This window comes from Nansenia antarctica (genome assembly GCF_963989245.1).
Source record: "Nansenia antarctica genome assembly, chromosome: 17".
In the NCBI taxonomy this organism is placed as follows: domain Eukaryota; kingdom Metazoa; phylum Chordata; class Actinopteri; order Argentiniformes; family Microstomatidae; genus Nansenia; species Nansenia antarctica.
Window position 1 is genome coordinate 9774455 of NC_137687.1, and position 15000 is coordinate 9789454.

General features: G+C 50.8%; 1 pseudogene across 1 annotated transcript in view; it reads right to left on the minus strand.

Annotated features, from left to right (window-relative positions):
- Positions 1-15000, minus strand: part of LOC308172375 (traf2 and NCK-interacting protein kinase-like) — a 32802-nt pseudogene that overhangs the window by 7398 nt on the left and 10404 nt on the right. The window contains exons 6-14 of the transcript in view: positions 13338-13757; positions 11290-11454; positions 10619-10846; positions 9979-10082; positions 9063-9178; positions 5386-5483; positions 2313-2497; positions 1672-1774; positions 607-750 (exon numbers count right to left, since the gene is read on the minus strand). The product of the transcript in view is annotated as a traf2 and NCK-interacting protein kinase-like (transcript). The remainder of the gene's footprint in view (positions 1-606; positions 751-1671; positions 1775-2312; positions 2498-5385; positions 5484-9062; positions 9179-9978; positions 10083-10618; positions 10847-11289; positions 11455-13337; positions 13758-15000) is intronic.

The window sequence follows — 15000 nt, forward strand, 5'->3', positions numbered from 1 at the left end:
ACGGGTGACATCCACCACCATCCACCACGCCTGAGCACTGCCACTGCCAAGGGAGGCTGGTGGGTGGGTGGAGGTTTCAATCAGAGGACGGGCTCATTGTAAAGCATGGAATGGAATGGAATGAGGAACGGTATCAAAAACACGATGTTTTGGTGACACCATTCCTCATTCCATTCCATTCCATGTGTTTACAATGACACAAGCAGGAGGAATGAACAGAGAGGATGATACAGACTGGGGGGTTAGAGGTTAGCTGAGAAGCACGGAGGGTAAATAAGTATTATGTATGGGGGGCTGAGGTTAGGGGGGCTAGGTTGTATGGGGGCTAGGGTTTAGGGGGCTAAGTTGTAAGGGAGCAGGTTGTAGAGTACTGGGGGTGTATTGGGGGTAGGGTTTAGGGGGCTATGGTTTAGGGGGCTAGGGTTTAGGGGGCTAGTGTTTAGGGGGGTGTTTTTTAGGGGGCTAGGTTGTATGGGGGGCTAGGGTTTAGGGGGCTAGGTTGTATGGGGGCTGGGGTTTAGGGGGCTAGGGTTGAGGGGGCTAGGTTTTAGGGGGCTAGGGGTTGCAGGAGGCGGGGGGTGCAGGGGGGGGGGCTACTGAACCTACTTCGGCCCCAGATCCATCGCCAGGGGAGGTGGTGCTTTGCTGCACCAGATCGGGCAGATTGGCGTTGGCGGGGAACAGATTGGCGTTGCCAGGGAAACCATTGCTGTCGGCAAAAGCGGAACTCCGCCTCCTTCCCCCAAACGTCTGGAACAGAGAGATTAGAGGGACGGGCTACTCTAGACACCGGGTGACTGCGTCACTCAGGTGAGATTTACATTGACGTGAGGGGATAAGTGGTGGGGGTGGGGGGGAAAGTTAGCTGACCCTACTATCTGTGCCCAGGAGAAGCCTCTACTACCAGGGGAAACCCCTGTCATGCGGGGTGGGTGAACCCAGAGCAGTAAGAGGGAAGAAGCAGAGAGAGACGGGCAGGTGACAAGGCAGAAAGTGTGACCACCACACGGCCGGACGGACGGACGGACAGAGGCACGCACGCCCACCCCCCACTCTCCCCCACTCCACACACACGCCCACCCCCACTCTCCCCCACTCCACACACACGCCCACCCCCCACTCTCCCCCACTCCACACACACGCCCGCCCCCACTCTCCCCCACTCCACACACACGCACACCCCCACTCCACACACACGCACACCCCCACTCTCCCCCACTCCACACACACGCCCGCCCCCACTCTCCCCCACTCCACACACACGCACACCCCCACTCTCCCCCACTCCACACACACGCACACCCCCACTCTCCCCCACTCCACACACACGCCCACCCCCACTCTCCCCCACTCCACACACACGCCCGCCCCCACTCTCCCCCACTCCACACACACGCCCACGCCCACCCCCACCCCCACTCTCCCCCACTCCACACACACGCACACCCCCACTCTAGCCCACTACACACACACACACACACACACACACACACACACACACACTGTTACACCCCGCATATTCTCAACTTTAAACACACACACACACACACACACACACAGATGCACACAGAGCTGGCAAGTGAATGTCAGCAAGTGTTGTAGTAGTGTGCAGAGAGAAGGACTGGGGGGGGTCAGAGGGGTGAAAGGTGAAAGGTGAGAGGTCACACTCACCTCGCGCATCTTCAGGGTGCTGTCCTTGGAACGGTTGCCGTGGGAATCGTTGTGGCCCCCCATGCCGTAGGACTCACCCCCCCCACTCTGCCCCGCTGACGGCCTGGGGCGGGAAGAACAATCAGAGAACTTTATTTGGATTCACAGTAAAGTATTAAAGGTAAGACTTAGCATTGCTACCTGACAATTTATACCGATTTTAACAATACAACTTCTATCAAAATAGTGAAAATACCACCGAGAATACCACTGAGGTGCTGGAACTGGAGAGTATGAATAGAATGCAAAACAACAGCATCCGCACAGAAACGTTGTTTTATTTGCGAGCTTTCGGTCATACACCTTCTTCAGGCATAAAGCAGACACGTGAATGCAGTGGTGTAAAGGGGTCAAACATCACTTGATTTAGCCAACGCACAACACCTGTGTCAAACATGTCACCTAGTGGCTAGGCATCAATATTGTCAGCGTCTTTGAGCCTCGTAAAAGCACTATACAAATATAATTAATTATTAATATTACTGCGGCATTTCGAAGAGAGCGCCTCAGCCAACGTTGGACCCGGAAACACGTCACGACTTAACAACCGAATATCTCCTGGTCCTGGCTCCTGGGAGCGTCAGGAGTTCACAAACACTCACATGATGCGCGGTATGTCACTGACGGGCACAGAGCCGTCGGTCCCGCCCCCTCCCTCTCCCTCCTCGTCATCGCTGCTCTCTGAGTCCTCGCTGGACGACGAGTAGTCCGTCACCTTGACGGGCGGGCGGTTAGGCTCCTCCCCCTGCCGCAGCTCTCTCAGCTCCTTGGCCAGAGCCGTCAGGTCCTAGAGGTCAAGGGTCAGGAGGACAAGAGGTCAACAAACGGTGATGTGATGAAACCAGGGGTCAACGATGATGACGCTACCAAGCTCATAAGTGTCAGTTGGGGATTTTGGGCCTAATGTTGTTTTCTATAAACAACACTTTTTTTTAATTAAAGGCAGAGCTCATCCAAATGACAAAATGACATTTGGGTTCGGAGAAAGGACTAAACATGCTAATTTGGGTGTTTCCCGGTCACAGATTGAGCCTACTAAAGAGTAAAAATGCATCTTCAATGGAGATTTACCATTCATACCTGGTATTTAATCCCAGGGGCCAGTTGCATAAACATAGATTAAGACTGGTCTAAGCCTTAGACTAGTTTTATATTCTCAGGTTAGACCAGTCTAATTAAGACTGCCTGTTGCATAAAAAACAAGACTGACTTATTTTGAGGTTAGAAAGTTAGCCACCTTCCCCCCTGGCTAAGCTTGATTTAAGAGCGGTGTTGCTATGGGAACGAGTCAGGGCTAGTAGCTAGCTAACACTGTAACTCCAGTGCGGTAAACTACTTCACTGGTTAAAACTGCTAAGCAGTATACTTTTCTCCACATTATATTCCTCCAATATACATACGTTTTCAGCAGAAGAAAATGGAGTTGATCTCTCATATCTTCCGCCGCTAGGTGTAGCTGTTTAGGCCGCCATGTTTATTTTTCTTCGATCAAGTGTCTTATTTTACCTCGAATGCATTGCATGACAGGCTATCTAAGTCAGTCTTACCTTTACCTATCACTCATAGGTGAGCTTTATGCAACAGGAACATTTTAGAGTCTATAGCAAGACTGACTTAAAGTGACATCTAAGTCTAAGACTGGGTCTGTCTTTATTAAAGTGAGATCTAAGTCTAAGACTGGGTCTATCTTTATTAAAGTGAGATCTAAGTCTAAGACTGGGTCTATCTTTATTAAAGTGAGATCTAAGTCTAAGACTGGGTCTGTCTTTATTAAAGTGAGATCTAAGTCTAAGACTGGGTCTGTCTTTATTAAAGTGAGATCTAAGTCTAAGACTGGGTCTATCTTTATTCAAGTGAGATCTAAGTCTAAGACTGGGTCTATCTTTATTAAAGTGAGATCTAAGTCTAAGACTGGGTCTGTCTTTATTAAAGTGAGATCTAAGTCTAAGACTGGGTCTATCTTTATGCAGGCCCCAGGTCTAGGCTTACTCTTTTGTCTGGGAAACGGCTCTTAGGGTCCGTAGACTTTTGGGCAAAAAAAAAAGAAGCCATGTACAGAGTGGGGGAGAACAGACACTGAGTGGGGGGGTCACACTACAGATCCCATGATGCCTCTAGGAAGGGGTGAAGTGGGGGTAGCGGGGGGGGGGGGGGGGGGGTCTGAGGTTAAGGGTCAGGAGGACACAGTTCCTACAGGATGACCAGTCTGCTTCTCTTGGACACGCAGCAGAGGGAGGGCAGGACACGTGTACTAGAGGAGAGAGGAGCGTGCACGTGAGGGGGGTGTAGAGGTCATGGGGGGCGTGCATGTGGGGTTAGAGGGGGTTAATAGTCTGGGCCGGCTTACCAACTCCTCCTGGTGGCAAAAAAGAGAGAGAAAGGGGGAGAGAGAGAGAGAGAAAGGGAGACAGAGAGAGAAATAAAAAGACAATAAAAAAAGAATGAGAAAGGAAGAGAGAGAGAGAGAGATGGTAAGAGAAGGAGAGAGATCCCTAGACATGTAACTATCCTATCAGCAACAGTCACATCACCGGAACAGAGAGGGACCCATTCAATGATGTCCCATTCACACCAAAAACTGAATTTACACCGTAGGAATGTAGAGGGTTACTGGTGAGGAGGGGTGACTGGTGGAGAGGGTTCGTTAAAACGAATGTTTTATGTTGTTTGTCTCTTGTCTGTCTGTATTTTGTCATAATTGTACTCTTTATTATTTTGACACTCTGTTGTTATGATTGTGATATATATGTTGGGACCCTCTCTAAAACGAGATGACAGATCTCAAGGGGTTTATCCTAATAAAGACATTTTAATAAAAAAAACTTTTGAATTTGACCTAATAACTTATGTTGTCGCCCTCTGTTCTTCTCCTACACCGAATTGCAAATATAGATTTTAATATAATATCTTTCCACCGGCACAGTCGTGTAGCTATGAACAATTGCAATGGCATCGATGCACAATGCTGCAAAGAACGTCACATCAAAGGTAAACATCATTGCTAGGTTCCATCTTCAGTGTGAATGGTATCGCAGGGTAGAACTGTGGGTGTGTATGGATGCATTCAGGCAGGACCACACTGATCTTAAACCCACTCGATTCTTAGGTAACCGGGTGTTTAGGTAACTGAATTTAACTCAGCGTTTAGTCTTAAGTGTTCTTAATGAGAGGGAGAGAATGACAGGGAGGGAGAGAAGGGAGAAGGGGGGGGGGGGTGAGTCATAGGTGGATGTGTGGGTGACTGGAGGTTTGAATAATTGAGGAGGTCAATGCGCGAGTGAATGAGTGAATGGGGGTGAGAGATGGAGAGCTTCGAGAGGAGAGATGGAGAGAGGGATGAAGAGGAACATGTCACTAACCTCATCTACAGCTTTCTTATAGCTCTGAGGAGGACGGAGGGAAAGGCAAAGAGAAATGGAAGAGAGGAAAGAGAGGGAATAAAGAGAAATAAAATGTGGGATAAGAGAGAGAGATGGGGAGAGAGAATGAGAGAGAAAATTAGAGATGAGACATGGTTAGTTGTGTGTGTGTGTGTGTGTGTGTGTGTGAGAGAGAGTGTGTGTGTGTGTGTGTATCAGGCTGTCTGTGTGTGTGTGTGTGTCAGGGTGTCTGTGTGTGTGTGTGTGTGAGAGTGTTTGTGTCTGTGTGTGTGTGTGTGTGTGTGTGTGTACTCACCGCAGGTCTGCTAGGTCTTGTCACAGTGTCACCCCTCTGCTCCTGGTCTCTGGTGGTCTCCTGGATCGGTACTGTGCAACCTTCAGCCTTGTGGGTCCCTACAAACACACAACCAGACCTTCAGGTTACACCTTAACTGCCCCTCCTGAGACATCTACTACCCCCCAGCACTGTGTCTCCTGAGACATCTACTACCCCCCCAGCACTGTGTCTCCTGAGACATCTACTACCCCCCAGCACTGTGTCTCCTGAGACATCTACTACCCCCCAGCACTGTGTCTCCTGAGACATCTACTACCCCCCCAGCACTGTGTCTCCTGAGACATCTGCTACCCCCCAGCACTCTGTCTCCTGAGACATCTACTACCCCCCAGCACTGTGTCTCCTGAGACATCTACTACCCCCAGCACTGCCCCTCCTGAGACATCTACTACCCCCCAGCACTGTGTCTCCTGAGACATCTACTACCCCCCAGCACTGTGTCTCCTGAGACATCTACTACCCCCAGCACTGTGTCTCCTGAGACATCTACTACCCCTCAGCACTGTGTCTCCTGAGACATCTACTACCCCCCAGCACTGTGTCTCCTGAGACATCTACTACCCCCCAGCACTGTGTCTCCTGAGACATCTACTACCGCCCAGCACTGTGTCTCCTGAGACATCTACTACTGCACTCCAGACATAGAACTGTTGGCGCTAGGTTTGAGGCCAGATCTCTGTCCGAGAGAGTTTTCCCATATTGTGGCCGTGATTGTTTACATTCCCCCAAGCGCGACCCCGGCGCGCGCAAATGACGTCATCCATTCCTGTATCGCGGGGATACAGACTGCTCACCCAAACGCATTTATCATCGTGAATGGGGACTTCAACCATGTAAATATGGAAAAGACATTGACGGATTTTACCCAGTATGTCACATGTAAAACAAGGGAGAACAAAATACTAGACAAACTATATGCCAATGTGAAGGGAGCCTACACATCCACTGCCCTCCCGCCACTAGGGGCATCCGATCACAACACGGTCTGGATGGAACCAACATACACCCCTATCATAAAAAGGCTGCCTATCACCACCAGGACTGTCCAGCAATGGTCAGAAGACGTGGAGGAGGAGCTGAGGGCGTGTTTTGAAACAACCGACTGGGGGATGTTCCAGAGAGTCCACGGGGAGGACATAGATGGTCTGCTAGACTGTGTCACAGACTATATCAAGTTCTGCGAGGAGAGCATCGTCCCCATTAAAAAGGTACGGTGCTTTCCTAACAACAAGCCGTGGATAAATGGGAACATCAAGAACCTTCTGAAAAGGAAGAGGAGGTTGTTTAAGGCAGGGGACACTGAGGGAGCCAGGGCCACTCAGAAGGAGGTGAAGAAGGAGCTGAGAGCAGCCAAAGAGGAATACAGGAGGAAATTGGAGGGCGGGCTAGTGGCCCACAGCTCCAAGGAGGTGTGGAAGGGTTTCAAGAAGATCACGGGCCACAAGCAGCCACATACTGTGGTGGAGGGGACCCGAGAGCAGGCGGATGACCTGAACTGCTTCTTTAACAGGTTTGACCAACCATCCCCCTGTCACCCCCCACAGCCCCCGACCCTCTCCTCCCCTCTCCAATGTACCGCACCCCTGGCAACAGTAGCCCCCACTCCCCCTGACCCCCTCACACCCCAGCAGCAATTGCCTCCCCTTACCAACACCAGGAGCCAGGGAGCATGCTTCACACCTGGAGACACCGGTACTCACAGCTTTATAACATCTGAGCAGGTGAAAAGGCAGCTCTCCAGGGTGAATGTGAACAAGTCCAGAGGTCCAGACAACATCAACCCCAGGGTTCTGAAGGTGTGTGCTGGAGAGCTGGCGGACACATTCCAACATCTCTTCAGTCTATCTCTAAGACTGAGGAGGGTGCCACAGCTCTGGAAGACCTCTTGCATCGTCCCAGTGCCAAAGAAGGGACGGCCCAGCACCCCAAACGACTACAGACCTGTCGCCCTGACACCACAGGTCATGAAGATCCTGGAGAGGCTAGTGCTGCAACACCTTAAGCCCCAGGTGAAGGACTTCCTGGACCCCCGGCAGTTTGCATACCAGGAGAGCATGGGGGTGGAGGATGCCATCATCTACATGCTGCACAGGGCCTACACACACCTGGAGAGGCCACAGAGCATGGTGAGGACCATGTTCTTCGACTTCTCCAGTGCATTTAACACTATCAAGCCATCACTGCTGGCTGACAAACTAGCAGTGATGTGTGTGGAGGACTCCCTGACGGCTTGGATCCACAACTACCTCACAGACAGGCGTCAGTATGTGAGACTGCAGGGCTGTCAGTCTGAGGTGGTGGTGTGCAACACCGGTGCCCCCCAGGGAACTGTTCTGTCACCCTTTCTCTTCACCCTCTATACCTCCGACTTCCAGTTTAGCTCCGACCAGTGCCACCTGCAGAAGTTTTCTGATGACTCCTCTATCGTCGGTTACATCACAGACGACAGGGATGAGGAGTACAGGGCCCTGGTGGAGAGCGTTGTGCAGTGGTGCGACACCAACTACCTTTTGCTTAACACCAGCAAAACAAAGGAGTTGGTGGTGGATTTTAGGAGGAAGAGAAGGACCCCAGCCCCCATCACCATCAAGGGGGTGGAAGTCGAGAGGGTGGACTCCTACAGGTACCTGGGAGTACAAATTAATAACAAACTGGACTGGACTGACAACACCGAGGCTCTTCTCAGGAAAGGGCAGAGCAGACTGTTTTTCCTGAGAAGGCTGAGGTCTTTCGGTGTCTGCAACAAGCTGCTGCAAATGTTTTATCAGTCGGTGGTTGCCAGCGTTCTGTTCTTCGCCGTGGCCTGCTGGGGTGGAAACATCTGTGCCAGGGATGCTGCGAAGCTAAACAAACTGGTGAAGAAGGCCAGCTCTGTGGTGGGGACCGGGCTGGACAGCCTAGAGGTGGTGGCAGAACAGAGGATGGGGAAAAAACTGGCGGCCATGCTGGTCAATCCCTCCCACCCGATGTACTGCGAGCTGGCGGGGATGAGGAGCAAGTTCAGCCACAGATTTGTTCTCCCCCGCCAAAGTACAAAAAGATTTGGACAGTCCTTTGTTCCAGCTGCACTCCGACTCTACAACCAGGCCCTGCAGGGTGGGGGAGACCTGGAGCTGGAACTTTTGGAACTTTTTACTTATTGAGCCTGCACTGTTCTATGTATTTTATTGAATGTTTTCTGTTTTCTGTATTGAATGTTTTCTGCCCTAACTGAGCTGTTTGACAACAAAATTTCCCCATTGGGGACAATAAAGGTTTTCAATCAATCAATCAATCAATCAATACCCCCCAGCACTGTGTCTCCTGAGACACCTGCTTCCCCCTATACTGTGTCTCCTAAGACTTCTACTTCCCCCCCTTGTACTGTTTCTCCAGTGTCCCAACATTTTAAAATAAATAATAATATTTCTTTCTTCTTCTATCACAACGACTGCCAATGACCCCTGGCCTGAGCTAGATTACTCTTCCTGCTACGACTGGTGAATCGATGATTCACTTGCTTAGTCAAATGTATCGGTTGTAAGTCGCTTTGGCGTCTGCTAAATGCCAAAAAAATTAAATATAACCAGACCATTGAAACCCCCACCATTCAAATGACGATTTGTGTGCGTGTGTGTGTGTGTGTGTGTGTGTACCTCTCTCGTTGGAGCCCGTCTGGGAGCTGGGGGTGGAGGAGGAGGAGGAGCTGCCGCTGCTGGTCCTCTTCAGGGGCGTGTCCATGGACGCGTCAGGCCTCCGCAGGTCTGGGTTGCTACGGCAACGTGAGAGAACACCGCGTTTTGGTATCGCATGTATGAGGTGAGCGATGAGTGTGGTACGTGTGGGTGGGTGGGTGTGTCTGTGTGTGTGTGTGTGTGTGATTTCAGAGGGTGTCATTTCCATATTCATGCCTGCCGCAACGCTGTACAAGCACTCCACTGTAAAGCCTAGCATGTTCAGTCTGTAAAGCCTAGCATGTTCAGTCTGTAAAGCCTAGCATGTTCAGTCTGTAAAGCCTAGCATGTTCAGTCTGTAAAGCCTAGCATGTTCAGTCTGTAAAGCCTAGCATGTTCAGTCTGTAAAGCCTAGCATGTTCAGTCTGTAAAGCCTAGCATGTTCAGTCTGTAAAGCCCAGCATGTTCAGTCTGTAAAGCCCAGCATGTTCAGTCTGTAAAGCCTAGCATGTTCAGTCTGTGTAGTGACGATTCAGAAGTGTTCTCTAATATTTCATCAAACACCCCCGAAGCTGTAATCGTCAATGAAAATCACAGAGAGGTGCTCATTCTAGAAGTTGGCTGCACCTTTGACCATAGCCTAGAGGAAGCCTTTTCAACCATGATCTTGAGATACCAACAGCTGGACCAGGCCATATCACAACTACTACCCAAAATGCACTGGTAGTATTTATGTCCTTAAGATATTGTATATATATGTGGACATAAATAAAATATTTTAAATGTGTGTGTGTGTGTGTGTGTGTGGGTGTGTGTGTGAGCATGTGAGAGCATGTGTGTGTGTGTGTGTGAGTGTATATATATATATATATATGTGTGTGTGTGTGTGTGTGTGTACCTGGCCCGTATCAGGTGGGCTCCTTGGGGCCTCAGGCCTGGCCCGTTCCCGGGGGACGTCTTCCTCACCAGCGCTGGGGAGATGGAGGTGGTCCTCTGAGGAACCTGGACCACACACACACACACACACACACACACACACACACACACACACACACACACACGCACACACACACACACACACACACACACACACACACACACACACACACACACACACACACAGGACACACCATCGCTTAGAACCAGACTAGAGAGATGGAGGTGGTCTAATATGGTGGAATAATAATAAATATATGTTATGGTACATGTGGGAAAACGGTACATGTGGGAAAACTAGGGTTAGGGTTAGGTGCTAGGGAGCTAGGGTTAGGGTTAGGATTAGGGTTAGGGGTAGGGTTAGGATTACGCTTAGGGTTAGGGGTAGGGTTAGACATGCCAGCATGTACCAAGTTGACGTAGCACCTAACCCTAACCCTAGTTTTCCCACATGTACCGTATTCCCACATGTACCGTAACATATACGCCATTTAGCTGACGCTTTTATCCAAAGCGACGTACATTGCAATGAGTGCACACACACACACACACACACACACATACACACACACTACACACTAAACACACACACGTGCCCAGACCTTGGGGGGCATGTCGTCGTCCTGTCGGAGCCAGGAGCTGCGGTCCAGCTTGTCGAGGGGGGGCAGGAGGCGGGGGGGGGGAGGGGGGGTGTCGGAGGTGGGGTCGGAGTTCTGCCGGGGCATGGGGGGCCGCGAGGGGGACGGGGAGGAGGGGGCCAGGGAGGGGTCCTGCAGGGACTGGGATCCAGACAGGGAGGAGCCATGCTTCACCTGCACCAGGTGGGTCATCTACGATACCAGGGGTCAGGGGTCAGGACCAGGGGTGAGGGTCCAGGATCAGGTTAGGGGGTTTAGGGACCAAGACCAGGATCGGAGAGAGAGGGAACAGAGGGGAGAGAGAAGGGAGGAAAGGGAGCAGAGGGAGAGAGAGAGGGAAAGGGAGAGGGAGGGAAAGGGGAGAGGGAGGGAGAGAGAGGGGGGGGGAAGGGAGGAAAGGGAGGGAAAGGGGAGAGGGAGGGAGAGAGAGGGGGGAAAGGGAGAGAGAGGGGAAGAAAGGGGGGAAAGGGAGAGAGAGGGGAGGAAAGGGAGGAAAGGGAGGAAAGGGAGGAAAGGGAGAGAGAGGGGAGGAAAGGGAGAAATACTCAGGCAAGAGAAACGAAACGTAAACGCAGACAAAACACACACATGCACAAACGCATGGCGACTGATCACACACACACACACACACACACCTGTGGTTCGATGGAGCGGTGCATGGGGGGGGTGCGGGCCTGCTGGATGCCCCCGCTGCTGAAGGACTCTGAGCGGGGGGGCAGGGACGGGTCGGAGATCCGGTTGGACACTTTGTGCTGCAGGGCGGGGGAACTCTGTCTGTTCATCTTAGAACGCTCCTCCACCTACACACACACACACACACACACACACACACACACGGTTAGAACACACCCACTTGTGTTGTGCAGCAGGAAGAAAGAGAGAGAGAGAGAATGTGTGTGTGTGTGTGTGTGTGTGTGTGTGTGGGTGTGTGTGTGTGTGGTTTATAGCTTGACGATAGTCATTGACATGTGAGTTGATCCACAGATCCACAGATAGTCAGAGAAGCCATGATATTGAGTGTGTGTGTATGTGTCTGTGTGCACGTGTTTCCCTGCCTGCATGTGTGTGTGAGTGTGTCCCTGCCTGCCTGCGTGTGTGTGTGTGTGTGTGTGTCTGTGCCTGCCTGCCTGCGTGTGTGTGTGTGTGTGTGCCTGCCTGCCTGCCTGCCTGCCTGCCTGCGTGTGTGTGTGTGCCTTCCTGCCTGCGCGTGTGTGTGTGTGTCCACAGAGAGGCAGACCCCCCAGTGGACTGAGACAGCTTTAGCCTGGCTCCACTCTGTCCTACATCGGCCCACCGCCCCGCTGTGCCCACCAGGGGGCAGGCCTGGATCTGGGCTAAACCTGGACCAGCACAGCCCCTCCCTGACCCCAGTAAACCTGCTGTACTACACACCAGTACGGCTGAGAGAATCACCCTCTGTATAGCTCTCTAGTTTCTTGTCTTTACTCTTTACTCTGTGTGTGTGTGAGCCTAGAGGAAGCCTTTTCAACCAAGATCTCGAAATACCAACAGCTGGAGCAGGTCATATCACAACTGGGTTACAGATGTCAACTTTTAGTTTTCATATTTGGCAGCCTGGGCCATGTTCATAAGCATGTTGTCAGAGGCCTTCAAATGGCTGGTCTATCTAAGAGAAGGGCCAAACAGTTAGCAAAGTACTGCTCAGTATCTCAAGTAGCTCAATATGGAGAAGGCGGTGCTTCTTGTACCCATGAGCTGGAGACTGTCTGTTTGACAGTATTGATACTATATCTGTCAATCCACTGGTATAATTTGGTGTGAATAACATACTGTGTGTAGCATAACTGGTTGTCAACTCAGCACTACTGTTTTCATAATGTCAAAATGCACTGATAGTATTTATGTCATTTAGATATTGCACATTTATGTGGACATAAATAAAGCATTTAAAATGTGTGTGTGTGTCCGTGTGTGTGCACAGGGATACGTATGTGTGTGTGCACACAGGGATACGTGTGTGTGTGTGTGTGTGTGTGTGTGTGTATGTGTATCCGTGTGTGCGCGTGTGTGTGTGTGTGTGTGGAGGGGGGGGGGGGGGGGGTTTGTTAATCAGACAGAAGTGAGGTCAGCAGAGTGTTCAGAGACCAGATCTAAAAGAGAAGACACCTTCTGTTAGCGTTAGTGTGTGTGTGTGTGTGTGTGGTTAGCATTAGCATCGCCACCGCGGCCGAGAGACCACCGAGAACACACCACCACACCATCCAGCGGGACACTAGATTCTAGAACGGAGAGAGAAGAAGTAGTGTTCTAGAACGTTCCGAACAAGCACATTCTAGAAACATCCGCATGCAGCCATCTTCTGGACCAACTGTCTGAGGGAAAGACAGAGACTGAAGAAGTGAACTGAGATAGGAAGGAGAGAGTCGAAGAGAGAGAGAGGAAGAGAGAGAGAGAGAGAGAGACAGACAGAGAGAGAGAGAGAGAGAGAGAGAGAGACAGAAGGTAGATGGACGTGAGGGCAGGAGTTTGCCAACCCAACATTAGATATCAGACCACCATCAGCCCAGGTGTTAGTAAGACTCAACCTGCAGAGAGAGAGAGGAGAAGGAGAAGGAGGAGGAGGAGGAGGAGGAGGAGGGGGTAGACAGTCTTAAACCCCTGACACAGAGAAAGGCGGGGGGGTTAGGATTAGGGGAGCGTTTCTCCTCCTCCTCCCACTGACCCGTCGGCCTGGACTCCTCCCCCTCCCATCGGGGCTCAGCCCATCCAGGCTCCTCCTACTCGGACTCCGCCCACTCGGACTCCGCCCACTCTGACTCCTCCCAACCGGACTCCGCCCCTCCTGGTGTCGCCTGCGCATGGGGACACGAGGGGCGCCGTCAGGGGCGCACTCGGGGACGCAGGACACGCGGATACGCGGGACGTTAGCGCTAGCGTTGACGCTAGCCTGGCCGGATTGTAGGAGGAGCCTCTCCCTGGAGCGACTGGATTGGGCGGGGTAGGAGGGGGGGCGGCGGGACCGGCGGGGGGTGTAGCCGGGGAGCAGGAGGAGGTTGGAGAGGTTGATGTCTCGGGGCTGGTTGAAGGAGTGGTACTTCTTGGGGGGGATACGGGGGGAGTTACTCTGGGCCCGACGCATCACCTAGGGGGGGCGGGAGGGGACGGGAAGGGGACGGGGGGCACACACACACACACACACACACACACACGATGAACACAGTGACATATACTAGGGATGTAACGAGTGCATTAACGCAAGACAGTGAATTATCGATCCGAATATGAGACGTTGAGAAAATCAGTGAGATGAAAAATGAATCGCGGTAAAAACCGACAGCACTAACACACGTTGTTGTCGTTACTGTAATTCCTAAACTATATTATGTGCTATTGGAGAAATTCCAACGGTTCCCGAAAGCAGAGAAGCTGCGCTTCCTGTGTCTGCAGCTACAGAGAATGGTTCATCGTAGTTCTACCCTAACTCAGAAACCTCCGAAATGAAAAGGGATTCTTTAAAAAAATAGACAGTATTTTGTTGTTGTCTGAGAAATAAATGTCAAAAAATATTTTTTCGGCCGAATTTGCAATCTCATTTTGTAAAAAAATCGTATCGTGAACCCAGTATCGTGAATCGTATCGAATCGTGAGTCGAGTGTATCGTTACATCCCTAACACATACACATACGGTACTCACAATGTATACATACAGTACACACACACACACACACACACACACACACACTCCCTGACCAGCTCTCCATGGTAACACCTGAATAACACAAACAAAGTTCGTTAAAATGTCATTTCAGGATCGTCCTGCCAGAGAAGAGCTGCTGTCTGGGAGAGAAGTAGGCAAGGGGTTACTGACGTTATCTCAGAGTTGGATGCGTGTGCGTGTGTGTGTCTGTCTGTATGTATGTGTGTGTGTAAATGGATGGTAAATGGACTGACTTATAGAGCGCCTTTATCCAAAGCGCTTTACAACGGCCTCTCATTCACCCATTCACACACACATTCACACTAGGGGTGGGCATCGATGATCGAATAATTGATCGATAAGGTCTTGGTCGATCACTTTTTTTTTTTTTTTTTTTTTTTTTTGAATAATAATAATGGAAATTAGTTTGTCCACGTGTCACCAGATTGCGTTCGTCTCTCACCCCTGAACATGTTAACATGATCATCTTTCTGAACAAGAACCAGTAGGCCTGCCGCCTACAGTCTCTCGCTGGAGTTTAAATTTAAGTTAAGCTGGACGCTCTTAAGGACAATAACGTTTTCAGTCATCCTCCTATTTGTGAGTAACTGTTTTTTTACTGCTCCTATGGTGAGTTACTTATTTTCTATATTTTTATTTATAACGTAAAATGTGTTTTTAAGTTAAA